This window comes from Dromiciops gliroides, chromosome 4, assembly GCF_019393635.1.
Source record: "Dromiciops gliroides isolate mDroGli1 chromosome 4, mDroGli1.pri, whole genome shotgun sequence".
NCBI lineage: Eukaryota > Metazoa > Chordata > Mammalia > Microbiotheria > Microbiotheriidae > Dromiciops > Dromiciops gliroides.
Genome location: NC_057864.1, coordinates 327,933,626 through 327,944,550, shown reverse-complemented (window position 1 = coordinate 327,944,550; position 10,925 = coordinate 327,933,626). Strand labels below are relative to the sequence as shown.

The following is a 10,925-nucleotide window of genomic DNA, read 5'->3' as shown; positions in this document are numbered from 1 at the left end:
CCTTAAATTTTGGCTTGACTCAGCATAATCTGTAATTTTTTTTTTTAACCAGGTGAACTCTTCCCCATGGTATAAAGGAACTACAACTCGGAATTTATTTGAGAATTAAGGAAAGGAAGTGGTGATCACTAAGAGTTAGCATATGTTCAATAAAAAGAGACCATGCCAAATAAACTTCATTTCCTTCTTTGATAGAATTACTAAATGCATATACTGGGGTGGGGGGGGGAGGGGGGAGGGAATGCTATGGGTTTAGTATTTGTGGATTTCAACTAGGCATTTGACAAAGTCTCTTATGGCTCCCTATGGACAACAGATGTGGGTCACTTGAAAGACTTGTCAAGTGGATTTAGGAACTGGCTAAATAACTGCACCCAAAGAGTATTGATAGATCAGTGTCAGCCTGAAGTAATGCTGTTAGTGGAGTGTCCCCTGGAATCAATTTTTAGCCCAGTTCTGGTCCAGATTTTTGTTAGTGACTTCTATAAAGGCATAAATGATAGCCTTATTAAATGTTCAGGTGGCATGGAACTGAGAAAGAGATAGCAAAGATTTTGGCTATTGATCAGGATCCAATAAGATTATGACAGGCTAGAGTAAATCTAAGAAGATAAAATTTAATAGGGATGAAAAAGCCCTTTTCCTCATCAAGTACTGTGGTGCCGTCACACTTGTACCCTAATATCACAATCCAAGATGTTCTTATAAAGGAAGTAGAAATGTCTTGGGATAAAACAAAAGTGGAGGAAGGAGACAAAATAGAACAAGTGGATCCTAGATGCAGATCCGGAAGAAACCTTGGAAGCCATCTAGTCCAACACCCTCATTTTACAGTTAAAGCAACCAAACCCCAGAAAAATTAAGTGACTTGCCCAAAGTAAAAGAAATCAGTAGAAAGTCCGAATGGTGGGTATGAAATGATCTCAACACATTATAAACTGAGAGTTATAAGAAGAAGCAGAATAAAGGATGTTATCAAACAGTGAATGAAAGAGGAGATGGGCTGGTCATGACACAAATGAAAGCTGACCAATGTATTGCCTATGTTGTCCATTGGTTGGTTTCCTTGCAATGTAAAGAGAAAGCACACACACATTGCAGCTCCCCACTACATTGAGTAGACCTATTATTGTTAATTTATGGGAAAACATGGACAATACTCTCATAACATGGGCAGGCATAGATGGGTGGTAATTTACATTATTGGAGGGAATGCCATAATGATGAGATCACATTTCCATTTGAGTATTTGAGCCAAATCCTACACTCAAGCTTGAAAAAAATCAACAGAATGAGGGAGCCATGACTAGAAAACAATTCCTATGTAAAGGAAAAACCATGACTGTGACTATAAGGACCTTTGTTGGTAAGGTGATATCTTTGCTTTTTGATATGCTATCCAGATTTCCCATAGTTTTCCTTCCAAGAAGGTGAGCTTCTTTTAATTTCATAGCTGCAGTCTCTGTCTGAAGTGATCTTTGAGGCCAAGAATATAAAATCTGACACTGCTTCCATTTCTTCTCTTTCCATTTTCCAGGAAGTGATGGGACCAGTTGCCAAGATCTTGGGTTTTTGTTTTTGTTTTAATGTTAAGCTTAAAGCCAGCTTTTACATTCTCCTCAGCAAGAACCTTCTTAATTCTTCTTCACTTTATGCCATCAGAGTAGTAGCCTCTGCATATCTGAAATTGTTGATATTTCTCCCAGCAACCTTAATTCTGGCTTTTGATTCATCTAGCCTGGCATTTTGCATGATGTAGTCTGAATTTAAGTTAAATTAAATGAATAAGGTAACAATATATAGCCTGGTTGTACTCCTTCCCTAATCTTAAACCAATCAATTTTTCCATGTTCAGTTTAAACTGTTGCTTCTTGACCCACATACAGGTTCCTTGGGAGACAAGTAAAATAGTCTGGGGGCAGCTAGGTGGCACAGTCAATAGAGCATCGGCCTTGGATTCAGGAGGACCTGAGTTCAAATCTGGCCTCAGACACTTAACACTTACTAGCTGTGTGACCCTGGGCAGGTCACTTAACCCCAACTGCCTCACAAAAAAAAAAAAAATAGTCTGGTACTCCTGTCTCTTTGAAGATTTAATAACTAGAGCTGTCCAAAGGCAGAAAATGGTGTATCAGGAACAAAGTACAGTAGACCCATCATTACTTGAGGTCTTCAAATAGAGAGTGGATGATCGCTTATGGGGAATCATGTAGAAGGTTTCCTAGGTCAGGTTTAGGTTGAAGTATAATAATTACTCATACTCATATAGCATTAAGATTTGCAAAACACTTTTCAACAACAATATTGTCAAGTAGAATTATTGTCCCTATTTTAAACTCAAGGAAACAAACTCAGCTACATTTAATAATAATAATAATAATAATAATAGAATCTCTGTTGAGTTTTAAGATCTTTAAAGTTCTATACATACATTATTTTATTTGATCTTCACAGTAATCCCATGAGATAGATGCTGCTATTATCTCCATTACACAGTTGAGGGAGCTGAGGTACAGAGAGATTAAGTGGTTTGTGTAGGGTTACAAGACTAGTATTTGAAAAAGGATTTGAACTCAGGTCTTCCCAACTTCAAGTCCAACTGCTGTGCCACCTAGCTGACCATAATCACATAGATAGTAAGAGTCAAAGTCAGGATTCAAACCCAGATCTCTTTACTTCAAGTCAGTAGGTCTGTCAATAAGCTTTTATTAAGCACTTATTACATAAGAGGAACTATACTAAACATTAGGTTTAGAAAAGAAAGGCAAAACACTGTTGATGGGCCCATAAGCTTTTCTGACCTGCTCCATTTCTGACCTGAACTCATTTTTCTGTCATTAGGCAGCCTGGTGTCCCTCTCCCACACTTGCTCTCCAACACTCACCATATTGGTGCCTGATTTGTTGTGGACATATGATCTGTTTTAGCCCTACTATAGCTCAGAAGTCCTGAGTTCAAGTGATCCACCAACCTCAGACTCTATGGAACCAAGGATTATAGGTTTGTACCGTCAGGCCTAGCAGTAATTTTACAAATTAGCAATAATAATTGAATGAATGAATGAATGAATAGGCATTCAAATACATCTAACTGACAATGTTGCCTGGCAAGATTTAAGAAGGCAACATTTTGATGAATGACGAATTCAACTCAATTGTCATGAGAAAAATATAGTGGGTATATCACGGTTCCTTTTCACAAACCTAGGTAGACATGAATTGAATAAGAAAGAAGTATTTCCAGACACATTCTCAGGGAACACGTATTTGCTTTGGTGTTGAAGTAGTCCTAAGATTTAGTATTATGTTCTCTCACTGTTTATAAAGAATTCAACTGCATCTACTCCATCTTTATTTTTAAACCTAAGAGAAATAGGGGTTAACTAACCAGAATTTATGGATTATCCTTCACATGCTATCTAAATGCCATGTAAATGACTCTCTAAATGCTAATTATTATTATCATCATCTTTTTTATTATTCCTGATTTCAAAAGGACTTTATAATCTATGTCTAAACAGTTCCTTTCAAAATGACCAATTAACTTTAAACTTTTAATGTCTAATTAAAAATTGGGGATCAAGCAGGATAAAATGGGTGTAGAAGTTATCTATTTTGCCTATGGCCAGAGACTGCATTACAACTAAGTAGTTTTGAGAAAGGGAGTTGATTGGAAGTAAAGCTGAGGCTGGTACTGAATCCTAGTTTCCTGATTTTCCATGAAATTATCTGAACCAATTCACATTGTATAAACTTGCACCATTTGGGGTTTGCAAGGTGCTTTCCTAACAACAATCTTGTGAGATAGTTCAAAAAATGACACTATGTTAGCACAAAGGATATTAAGACCACTAGGCTAGCAGATTTGCTAAAATTCAAATTCCAGGAAGCTTTGCATAATAAGTTGTAGCTTACATTTATATGTTACTTTAAGGTTTCCAAAGGACCTTACATACTTAATCACATTTCATAGGATTATAGGCCTAGAGCTGAAAGGAATTTTAAAGGCTATCTACTCCAACCTCCTCATTTTACATAAAAGAAAATTGAAGCCCAAAGTAGTTGAAACCTGCCCAAGGTCACACTGATAGTAAGTGGCTGAAGCAGAATATGAATTCAATTGGGTACCTGTCCACCAACTTTCATATTCTTTCTACTGACATCCTCATGACAATCTTCTGGGAGAGGTACTATTATTATTACCATTTTACATATGGTAGTATGTAAGGCTCGAAGATAAAAATTCATTTGCTCAGGGTCGCAACAGCTAGTGTCTGAGGATGATTCAAACTCAGGGGCATCTGATTCCAAATCTAAAGCTCTGGACAAGAATTGATTCCTAGATTTAAAGTTAGAAGACAAGGCCCTTAGGCATCATTCTGGGCTGCCCTATAATCATATAAGTGCTGAAAGTGAGGCCCCGAATGTGATTTGCTCCAGGTCACAGAGGGAGTAAGTAGAGAAAGAAGCACAATTACAGATCAGATGACAGAATCTCAGAGTCCAAGAATTGTAGATTTAGAGCCGGAAGGAATCTTTGTGGTAACAACAGGTGAGGGAGCCCAAGTATAAACCCATGTCCTTCAGTTCCAAAGCCAACCAGCATTCTATTGTTCCCCACTGCCTTTTTTTTTTTTTTTGGTGAGGCAATTGGGGTTAAATGTCCCCGCCCCCGTCGCGCAGCTAGTAAGTGTCAAGTGTCTGAGGTCCTTTTGAACTCAGATCCTCCTGAATCCAGGGCTGGTGCTTTATCCTCCCCACCCCTACTGCCTTTTTAGAATTCTAGAGCTGGAAGAAACATTAGTATTCCTCTGGTTCTGAGTTTTGTATGGACTCCTTGGGCAGTCTGTAAAATCTATAGATCTCTTTTCAGAATAATGTTTTTAAATGTAGAAAATAAAATATATGGGATTAGGAAGGAAATTAATTATACTGATATAAAAATGTAATTTTTTGTTCCCATCCAAGTTCACAGACCTTCAGAATCTGTTTCCCCAGTGAAGAATAAGAACTCCTGTGCCTAGTCCAATTCCTGCTTTTGAAGATGAGACCCAATAATTGGTTCAAGGTCACCACGAAGGTACCATGAAGGGAAGCTATGTTTCTGGATAAATAAAACTGCTTCTCAGCAGCAGAGCTCTGTGTCTGGGGAGCTTTGTAATCGATAGAAGGGTTCTTTTTGTCTTAGGAAAGTTCCTATGGAGAAAGGGAGCTTCGGGTTGCTGCAGCCCTGCCTCGGCTGCGTTTCCTGCTCACAGACCCTCCCCCTTTACTCGTAGTCCCCCCCCCCCCTTCACCTTCCCGCAGCTGGAGCACATTGGGGACCAGTGAGTGCAGGGTGGCTGAAAGCTCGCTATCCAGACCACTGTGGAGGAGGAGGAGGAGGGAAGAAAGGGGGCGTTCGACTCAGCTCGGGGCCCCACAGAAGAAGGGCAGCTGCACTTTCCACCAAAGGTGATGATGCTTCAGGCGGGTGGGTCGGTTTTCAGGACGTGCCAAGGCACAGAAAAAGATTCCTGTTTGAATGATGGGGGGGGGGCAGAGTGGCAGACGGGTATCTGCGCTCCCAGGCTACAGCTGGAGTGGTCACAGCACCTCCAGCTGTTCTTCCAGCGGCGTGCCCCACCCCTGGCAGCTGCTCTTATAGTAACGGCTGTTGCTAGGTGGGCCAGGTTCCCTTTCTCGCGGCACAGAGGGCTCCTCTCAGCTGCTTTGGGTACCGGGCATACCTTCTGCCAGCTCGGAACCTCCCCGCGGGAAGAATTGGCAACAAAGTTGAGTTCCGAGAAGCAGCCAACTGCATGCGGCTGGGCAGGGAATCTTGCAAGAACAACGCCGCCCCCCCCCCCAAAATAAAGAATGCAACACTCCTTTGGAGAGAATGGTGGCTATGGGTACGGAATTGTGCGTACGCTGGCAGAATCGATGCTTTGTTTGGTTTTGCTTAACTGTATTTATTTGTTACAAGGGTTAACTGGGGGTTGATGTGATTGGGAATTATATCAAGAAGTGACAGTTGTATAAAAACAAAAGGCATAAATATAATTATTAAAAATTAAAATAACACAAGGCTATTTCTAAACCTTAAAAGTCAGAGGGGCATTAAGAAGAAAACAAAAACGCAGAGGAGAGGAATGACAGAAGGGTTGAAAGGGAAAGTGGCTTTCAGGAGGCAGCTGTGGGCATACAAAGTCACTTTAGCTACCTTGAGCACCCCAGAGCTTTGCAACGTTGGACCACATGTCAAATCTGGGAGTTTCTTCTTTGATGAGACAATATTGGTGGAAAATAAGCCAGGGAGACAAGAGTGGAGGCGACATTAATTTCCGGCTTTCACTTTTTTAAGCAAAGTGGGTTCAAGGTGCCTGCTCTGAGGGCAGAAAAGGCAGATGCAGGCTCTCCTATCTGCAAAATGCAGGACTTTTCAGTAAAAGGGATTATTGCATGAAGTTAGCGTGCCTTCCCTGAAGTTTTATTCCCATTGTTGCTACCATTCAACTTGGGTACTTTCTATGAAAAGTCTCTTCCCTCCACTTGCTTTCTTGGAAATTGTTGCATTTGATGGGATGGGGGGGAGGGGAGAAGAGCTGATAACCTCTGGTGGGGTGCTCAAGGTCACCCAGGTTAGAGTAAAGATGTTGAAGCCTTCCAGTCATCACAATGAAGAATATGTAATTAATTGCTGTGAAATGAAGGGGGGGGGGGGGTTGCACAGTAGCCTATGTTTGAGTGAATGGAAGTATCAAATGAGTGCTCTGAAGAATCGGATCTGATTTTTCCCAAACAGGGAGAAAGGGGTTTTTACCTAATTTCTCTCACAGGAATTAGATTTTAAAATCTAGCACCAGCAGCAGAATTGTCAAGAGCAAATTTAGATTGTTCCCAAAACTGTTGCTGAAAGCAAGACCAAAAAAAAAAAAAAAAAGTGAGATTCCTTAGTATGGGAAGATGCCCTGGAACTGCATTGTATTTAACCTAGATCAGTGGGCTTCCTTTTCATAAGTCTTTTGAGTGAATATTTTCTAACTAGTTTCTTTTATGTTCCATTTTCTCTCTGGGTACCCATACTCACATATACATATGTTCATAGATATGCTTTAGGGGCATATGTGAGTGCACACATACATTAATACAAATATTTTCAACTGGACAATATAGCTTAGAGGAAGCTAAACTTGCCATAAATTGACATGTATGCCTATGATTTTATTTTTAATGTGACATCTAGTTAATGTCAATTGAATTAACCATTTGCAATAATAGTTGCACTTTCATTTAAATATCTAGTAGAATATGACACTGTAATTTCATTCAATATAATTTCTCCCAAATGTTAAAAACAGTTCTAAAGTAGGTAGAAGTATTCACATTCCAAGGAAAGGCTTTTTTTTTTCTATGCTAGTGCTCACAGTGCCTTCTTCACACATGCAATCAGTCACTGATGGAATATCAATATGACATATTAACAAATATAGAGTGAGCAAGAAAAGAAAAGAAAAACCATTAGACCCTTTAAATAGGATGCAGCAGTAGTCCCTTAGGCCCAGATTGTTATGAAGAAAATAATTATAGTTTTAGTATCAGCATCCTTGTTATGAAGTGCTGGAAATTGATTTTATATTGGTATCACTGCACTGTAGCATAATATGTATTCAGAAGTATATGTAACTTGAGTTTTGTCTCTACGTTTCCCTGATTTGATTGTAATGCAACAATTCCTCATTACATTAATCCAGCTGACTGACAAACTGGATTTGACATTAAGAGGGTGTTGTTGAGGATAGTGGTAGAAACTCCTTTCAGAAAATCATGAAGAATAAGCTAACCAGTATGATTCTGAGGGTGATTTCAGCTCGGTATTACCCAGATGAAAGCTGATTATCATAGTTATCACTAAAGCACAATGCTTTCAGACAAGGATAGGTATGAAATATTTTTGCAGACGGCCTATGTTTGTGCATAGATAAAAATAAACATACATACATGGTCACAAAATGTTTAAAATAGGCAAAGTGTCTCTCTAGTGTCCTCAGCCTTCTCCTTTGCTCCCCCACTTCCTTCCTCAGTATCTTTTCCTTCTAGTAAAACAGGACAGGATCTGATAACTTTCATACTTTGAAATGAATTCATACTCATATATTATGGTTTCTTAGTCTTACATAGATTTATAGATTCACAGAAGATTAGAGCTGAGTTAGAAATCACAGAATCATAGAATTTAAAATTGTAAGGGACTTTATATCATGTGGTCCAACCTCCTTTATAGTTTATTTGTAAACAGTGGTTGGTTTTTTTTTTTTCAAATTTTTTATCTTGGTATTGTGAAAATAAAATTGGATTTTTCTTACCTGTGTGACCTCAAGCAAATTAAGATTTCTGAACTGCAATTTCCACATCTAGACAAGATGAGATCTGGACTAGAATAAATGATCTGTAAGGAAGCTTTCAGTTCTAATTCCTATGATCCTATTCGCTCCAGTTGTGGCATAAAGGATGGTGGGGGAGATATTTCTTGTGGCAGGACTCCTTTTGTCAAGACCCTAAAAATCATACCACTCCTAAGGCTGGTCCTGAGTCTCAATATGCTCTGGGGTGGGAGTTGGGATCAGAAGAGACTAATTTCTTTCCCCCTACCACAGACACTTCCCCTTTCCCCTGAGTATGTGAACCTGGATATAGCAACTAAAGGCCTATTGCTTGAGGGTTACTAGGCATCAAAGCACATATCCTTTGTCTTACCCTGCTAGAGCCCACACACCTGAAGGTCAGAGAATGCTTTATTTTTATCCTGGTATCTCCCATGCCTGATGCATAACAGACATTCAATAAATACTTGTTGATGAATTGATGTCTGAATATTTCTTCCTAATGTGATTAGTTTTGCTAACCTTACATCAATAGAATTGCCATAAGTAGCAATTCTATTCCTGTTGACTATTCCTGAAGCTAGAACTCAGAGTCTATTCTTACTAGGCCCTTACCGCTGCCCTATGCTACCACCTATCACCAAATACCTTTTCCTCCTCACTCCATCTACCATGGCTTAGAGTTGTTGTAGTCTCAAATGCTCTAGAACCCAGAATGCCCCAGGCAAAAGGAGAACAGCTAGATCACTCAGAAAGAAGAATTGTAGAAGAGGATTGGCAGTATTGGCATAACACCTGGTACCTTCAAACTTGGGACTTTGGGAGAGAAGGTGCAAATTAAGTACAACATTTTAAGTCAGTCAGTGTGTCTGTTTCTTCAGTACCATAATAATTTAAAGGTACATGGTATTAAGGAAAGATTTTTAAATTGTCACTATCTAAAGGTAAATGAAGAATTGACAATATGAGAAGAACTAAAAATTTCATTTATACACACATAGTACCCCTCTGGGCTACTCCCCAGAATTGTACTAACTGATGGTCAGCTTCCCCAGTTAGTCAGTTAATAAGCATTTATTAAATATTTACTAAGCTGGGCAGCTAGGTGGCACAGTGGGTAAAGCACTGGCCCTGGATTCAGGAGGACCTGAGTTCAAATCCGGCCTCAGACACTTGACACTTACTAGCTGTGTGACTGTGGGCAAGTCACTTAACCCTCATTGCCCTGTGCAAAAATAATTAAATAAATAAATAAATACTAAGCTAAAGACATTCAGATAAGTGCTGGGGATACAAAGAAAAGCAAAAAACACTATCCTCTTGAGGTGTCCACATTCTAGTGGCAGAAATAGCATGCAAATAACTATATACATAGAAGATATATATACAGTGTAAATAAAAGGGAAATCTCAGATGCACAGTCAGATAATGGAGCATTCTGTTTGATGGATATCCAATGTAGCTGTCTAGTAGAGTGTGTGGAGGGGAATAGTAGTAGGCTTCCACCAGTCACTGACGACCATGGACCAGCGCCTTGAAGAGCCACAGGCCACAGTGTGGCTGTGCAGTCCGATACGGGAGCCGCAGCTCCTGCTGGAAAGAGCACATCGGAAAACTACGCTCTCTGTTGCCCCTTGGTTCCTGCGTCTCATTCATTTTTCTTCCTCCCGAGCTTGAAGGCCCATCTCAGCTGCTCACAAGCTGCTAATATTGAAAACTAATAAATATTTATATTTGGTCCTGGAGGTAATAGGGAGGCACTAAAGCTCACTATACATGGATGGATAAGAAAGTTATTACCGGGGCAGCTAGATGGCGCAGTGAATAGAGCACCGGCCCTGGAGTCAGGAGTACCTGAGTTCAAATCCGGCCTCAGACACTTAACACTTACTAGCTGTGTGACCCTGGGCAAGTCACTTAACCCCAATTGCCTCACTAAAAAAAAAAAAAAAAAAAGTTATTACCATAGTCTAGGAGAGAGGGGATGAGAGCGTGAACTAGGGTTGTGACCATGTGAGGGGAGAGACAGAAATCCATACAAGAGAGGTTACAAAGGTAAAAGCAAGATTTGACAATAGGCTGGACATGGTGGCATACACCTGTAATCCCTGCTATTGACTAGTCTGAGGCTGACAAATCTCTTGAATTTGGGAGCTCTGAACTGCAATGAGCTAAGATGATCAGGTGTCTCCATTAAGCCAAATATAGTGAGGTCTCAAGAGTAGGCAGTCATCAGATTGCCTAAGGAAGGCTGAAATAGAACAGGTCAAAGTTCTCACACAAAATAATAGCGGGGTTGGGCCTCAGCATGTCCGCTGCACTTCCAGCTAGGTTTAGAAGGGGAGACCCACCCTAAAGAGAGAAAAAGAGAGAGAGCAAGCGAGCAAGAGAGAGAGAGATTTGACAACAAAATTGGATATGTGTAGTGACTAAATAAAGAGTAGGGTTTTTTAGCCTGAGTGAAGGGGAAGATGATAGTGCCCTTGAGAGTAATGTGAAAGTTAGGAGAGGGAGATTTGGGGAAACATGATGAATGCTGTTTTGGACACGTTGAGTTTAA

The 10,925-nt window shown here is 40.0% G+C and overlaps 1 protein-coding gene across 1 annotated transcript in view; it reads left to right on the top strand.

Moving 5' to 3' along the window:
- The first annotated feature begins 5,398 nt into the window (after positions 1–5,398).
- Positions 5,399–10,925, top strand: part of MCHR2 (melanin concentrating hormone receptor 2) — a 58,174-nt gene continuing 52,647 nt past the window's right edge. The window contains 1 exon segment of the mRNA XM_043964519.1: positions 5,399–5,453. The gene's annotated coding sequence lies outside the window, so the exon portion shown is untranslated.